Source organism: Rhinopithecus roxellana, chromosome 2 (genome assembly GCF_007565055.1).
Source record: "Rhinopithecus roxellana isolate Shanxi Qingling chromosome 2, ASM756505v1, whole genome shotgun sequence".
NCBI classification, from domain to species: Eukaryota; Metazoa; Chordata; class Mammalia; order Primates; family Cercopithecidae; genus Rhinopithecus; species Rhinopithecus roxellana.
In genome coordinates, this window is record NC_044550.1 from 185,192,687 (window position 1) to 185,198,688 (window position 6,002).

Genomic DNA, 6,002 nt, shown 5'->3' on the forward strand with positions numbered 1-6,002 from the left:
AAGGATCATAGATCATGCTGCTATAAAGACACATGCACACGTATATTTATTGTGGCACTATTCACAATAGCAAAGACTTGGAATCAACCTAAATGTCCATCAGTGACAGACTGGATTAAGAAAATGTGGCACATATACACCATGGAATACTATGCAGCCATAAAAAAGGATGAGTTTGTGTCCTTTGTAGGGACATGGATGCAGCTGGAAACCATCATTCTTAGCAAACTATCACAAGAAGAGAAAACCAAACACCGCATGTTCTCACTCATAGGTGGGAACTGAACAATGAGATCACTTGGACTCGGGAAGGGGAACATCACACACCAGGGCCTATCATGGGGAGGGGGGAGGGGATTGCATTGGGAGTTATACCTGATGTAAATGACGAGTTGATGGGTGCTGACGAGTTGATGGGTGCAGCACACCAACATGGCACAAGTATACATATGTAACAAACCTGCACGTTATGCACATGTACCCTAGAACTCATTTTATGAGGCCAACATCATCCTGATACAAAAGCCTGGCAGAGACACAACAAAAAAAGAGAATTTTAGACCAATATCCCTGACGAATATCGATGCAAAAATCCTCAATAAAATACTGGCAAACCGGATTCAGCAGCACATCAAAAAGCTTATCCACCATGATCAAGTGGGCTTCATCCCTGGGATGCAAGGCTGGTTCAACATTCGCAAATCAATAAATGTAATCCAGCATATAAACAGAACCAAAGACAAGAACCACATGATTATCTCAATAGATGCAGAAAAGGTCTTTGACAAAATTCAACAGCCCTTCATGCTAAAAACACTCAATAAATTCGGTATTGATAATAATAATATAATATAATATTGATAATAATAATATAATAATAATAATAAAAAAAGAAAGAGTCATGTGATACTTTAATACAATAAATAATTTTGTGAAAAGATCATTTATTCTAACCAAGAGATTATACACATACACAAACACATACACACACACGCACACATACAAACATATGTATATACACACACATACATATGCACACACTCATCCTGAATTTACCTTGAGGACAAAGTATAAGTTAATGATTAGATATTATAAATATAATTTTAAATATACATTAGACTTGAGGATAATAAAGTCTTCCAAGTTTCACCACAATGAATTAGTAACTCATTCTCCCCATTGGAAATCGATAGTTTTCTTGATCATAAAGAAATAAATATATATATTTGATTATGAGAGCAAGATAATTAAATCAGTTATTTTGGCTTCTAACTTTTAAGCATCATAAATATGCAGGTTCCCTATGAATAAGTATTGGAATATGTCTGACTTTTAAAATATTCACTGCTATGACATTTTGAAAATGCATTTCAACGTGGTTGATTACATTCTTTTTCTTCCAGTTTTCATTCCTTTCTTCCTCCTTGCTTCCTTTTTTGTCTTTCTTCTACACACTCTTTCCTCCTCCCTCTCTTTCTTCTTTCCTCCCTTCCTGTATTTCTCCCCATATTTTTTCAAACAGTAGATATTAAATACTGTTATAGGCACTAAGGTCACATTGCTGGGTAGATAAAAAGCAATATATGGGTATGGTGAATATAACAAATGTGAAATTAAAATTAAAATGGTGTTGCTTTTATGTAAATGAAGATAGTACCTTAGATTGTTAGGATGCCTATGATTAAAAAAGAGAAGTGATGACAAGTGTTGGTAAAGATATGGAGAGAAGGGAACCCAGTACACTGTTGGTAAGAATGTAAATTCGTACAGTCATTATGGAAAATTGTACGGATGTTTCTCAGATCACTAAAAATAGAACTACCATATGATCCAGCAACCCTACTTATAAGTGTATATAAAGGAAATAAAATAACTATTTCAGAAAAGACTATATTTCTATGTTCATTGAGAAATTATTCAGACAGCCAAAATATAGCATCAAATTAAGTGTCCATAAATGGATGAATGGATAAAGAAAATAAGATACATATACACAATGGAATACAATTCAGCCTCAACAAAGAAGGAAATTCTACCACTTTTGACAACATGAATAAATTTGGAGGACATCATGCTAAGTGAAATCAGCCAGGCACAGAATGGCAAATAGTATGATTTCACTTATATGTGCAGTCTAAAAAAAACAAACTCACAGAAGCAGACAATAGAACCAGGGTCTGGGGTGGTGGTGGTGAGTTGGGAAGACGTTTGTCAAAGGATACAAAATTTCAGTTAGATAAAAGAAATAAGATCAAGAGATCTATTGTACTACATGGTAATTATATTTAAAAACAATGCATTATATACTGGAAAATTGTTAAGAGAGTAGATTTTACATGTTCTCATCACAAAAAATAGTATGTGAGATAATAAATGTAGCTAGATTTAGCCATTATACAATGTATACATATATCAAATATCATGTACAGGTTAAATATATACATTTTTATCCATTTAAATAAATAAATATATAAAAAAATGTAAAAAATTTAGATGGCATCTGCTTTCATAGAACTGAAGACATAAACCACATTGAAACAACACATCCTGTATTTTATGTTGGGACACCAATTATAGGTATTGTTAAGTTCATAGATTTAAGACTGAACAAGATAAGAAGTGTGTGATTATGCTTGATATTAAGAAATAATAACCACCAACTCTAAATACAGGAGTGGTATTCTTATTTTATCTATAATCTTATGTTCCACGACCAGTGGATGACCTTAGAAAACTGATGTACCAGAACATGTACTGCTATTTCTCAATAACGAAATAATGACTCATTTTCCTCCAAGACCAAATTCTATGTCCTTGAAAATGTCAAGGTGTTTCATTTACAAGACACAACTCAACAAAGAGATATTGATCCCGTAAGTGTGGTTCCATAAGAGTACAACCCATGGCTAACTTTTATCATGTGTTTTCCTGATTTATGTTTTTAAATTTCCTCCAGTGACAAGGTGATCTTTAACCATCAATCCATACTAATGAGAGAAACCTAAAGCCGAAAAGTCCTCAACAAATCATTCTGTCAAGTTATTTTTGCCAAATTATTTTGACGAATTCAACAAGTTAATTTTTATGCCCCCAAGCAGCTTAAGTCTATGTTACATTATTGTTTTATTTTACTGTAATGCAGAAATATGATACTTGACAAGTTTAAAACAACCTTAAATACAGTTAGATGCAGATATGGTTTTGAGTCCAGGAGATTCAAGTGAAAAGATATGACATTGCCCCAAAGGTGCTTACTTGTTATTCTGTAGGACAAATAAATAATATGCAGAGATGACTAGGAGATAGGTGAGTGTATTTGGGAGTCACAGGATACAGATGCTAAGTAAAATCACTAATGTGGGCAAGATTATATAGGAAAAATGCAGACTCAGATAAGAAGTAGGCTGAGATCAGAATCATAGAGAACATTAATATTATATACACGAGGAAGAAGAGGAGTCCCTGAAAATACCTGAAAGAAGTAATCAAGTAAAGAGGCTTATCAGAAGAATTACCAAGCAGTAAAACATAAGTAAAACCAAAAAAAAAAAAAAAAAAAAAAAAAAGAGGCTAATGGGGAAAATTACTTAATCTCTTTCACTGGCAATTTTGTCATCTACAAGATGTTGTAATAACAGTTGTAAGAATAAATTGGATATATGGTTTGCTATTATTTTCTCACATTCCTTTGGTTGATTTTATTTCATCAGTTATTTCCTTTACTATGCAGAAAGTTTTTTGTTTGATGTAGTATCACTTGTTTTTGCTATCTATCTATCTATCTATCTATCTATCTATCTATCTATCTATCTATCTGTCATCTATCTATCAATCATCTATCTATCTATTTTTGCTTTTGGTGTTGTATCTAAGAAATCATTGCTAAGACTAATGTCATAGAACTTTTTACCTATTTTTTCTTCTAGTATTTTTACAGTTTCAGGTCTTACATTAAATTTAAATTTAAATTTAATTTTGAGTTGATATTTGCGTATAACATATGATAAAGGTATGATTTAATTTTTTTGCATGTGGATGTCCAGTTTTTCTAACATCATTTATTGATGAGACTATCATTTCCCTATGGTATATTCCTGATACCTTTGTCAAAGATTAGTTCACCTTATATGCTTGTGTTTATTTCCAGTCTATTAAATCCTGTTTCATTGGTTTATCTCTCTGTTTTATGCCATACTAACATTTTGATAACTATAGCTTTGTAATATATTTTAAAATACTACAGTAAAATGTTTATATATATTGTAAGATACTTTGAATGACTCCAGTTTTGCTGTTTTTGATCAAGATTGCTTTAGCTATTTGTGATCATTTGTGGTACTATAGAAACTTTAGGATTGTTTTTCTATTTCTGTGAAAGTGTCATTGGAATTTGGATAGAAATTTCACAGAATCTCTAGATCACTTTGGATAGTATGGATGTTTTGACATTATTACATTTTCCTATCCATTAGCATGGAATATCTTTCCATTTATTTGTGTCTTCTTCAATTTGTTCCATTGATGTTTTATCATTTTTATTGTACAGCTCTTTCACTTTTTTTTTTTTTTTTTTTTTTTTTTTTTTTTTGAGACAGAGTCTCGCTCTGTCGCCCAGGCTGGAGTGCAGTGGCCGGATCTCAGCTCACTGCAAGCTCCGCCTCCCGGGTTTACTGCCATTCTCCTGCCTCAGCCTCCCGAGTAGCTGGGACTACAGGCGCCCGCCACCTCGCCCGGCTAGTTTTTTGTATTTTTTTAGTAGAGACGGGGTTTCACCGTGTTAGCCAGGATGGTCTCGATCTCCTGACCTCGTGATCCGCCCGTCTCGGCCTCCCAAAGTGCTGGGATTACAGGCTTGAGCCACCGCGCCCGGCCTCTTTCACTTTCTTGATTAGGTTTGTTTATAAGTGTTTAATTCTTTTTGATACTATTTCAAATGAGATTGCTTTCTAAATTTCTTTTTTTTTCTTGGATAGTTTATTGTTATTATATAGAAGCACAACTAATTTTTGTATGGAGATTTTGTATCTTGCAGCTTTCCTGAACTTGTTTATTAGTTCTAACAGTTTTGAATAGAATCTTTAGGGTTTTCTATGTAAGGTCATGTCGTCTGTAAACAGTGGCTGTTTAATTTTTCCCTTTTCTCTTTGGATTCTTTTTGTTTATTTTTCTTTATTAATTGATCTGGCTAGGGCTTCAAGTACAATGTTAAATATTAATGGTGAGAGTTGGCACCTTGTCTTGATCCTTTTCCTGAACTTAGGGGAAAAGTTTTCAACTTTTCATCATTGAGTATGGTGTTAGCTGTGGGCTTGTGATCTGTGGATTTTATTGTGTCAAGCTATGTTCCTTCTATACCTAACTTACTGAGCGTTTTTATTATAAAAGGATGTTAAATTTTGGCAAATGCTTTTTTCTGTGTATCTTGAGATGATCATCTGATTTTGTTCTTTGTTCTGTGAGTGTGGTGTATGTATCATATTTATTGATTTTAATATGTTGAAACATCCTTGCATCTCAGGGATAAATCCCAGTCATTTGTGGTGAATGATCCTTTTAATATGCTACTGAATTTAGTTGCTTAGTGTTTGTAGTAGTCAGGGATATTGCTCTGTATCAATGGCTATATTGACAAACGGATAGAGATGGTTTGTGTTCTGAGTGCCTGCCTACTGCTGTGGAGTCACACGGGGGTCATCTTCTGGACTGTAGGGCCTGAGATAAGAAATGTGGGAATGTACAAGGCTAAGAAATGTGTTATGACAAAGGACACCAGAGACAAATCAAATGTTTGCATCAGTAGGTCTAGTAATCTGGATGTGATTGAGGACCATATGTTTGTAAGATAAAATGAATATAACATGCTAAATTAAAAATAATCATTTCGAAAGAGCTATGGTATAAAGTACTGCAGTCAGTGCTACTCAAACTGGGAAAATGAAGTGAAGAAATAAATCTTTATATATATAAATATAAAAAAGAGAAATAAAGAGCATACACATAAT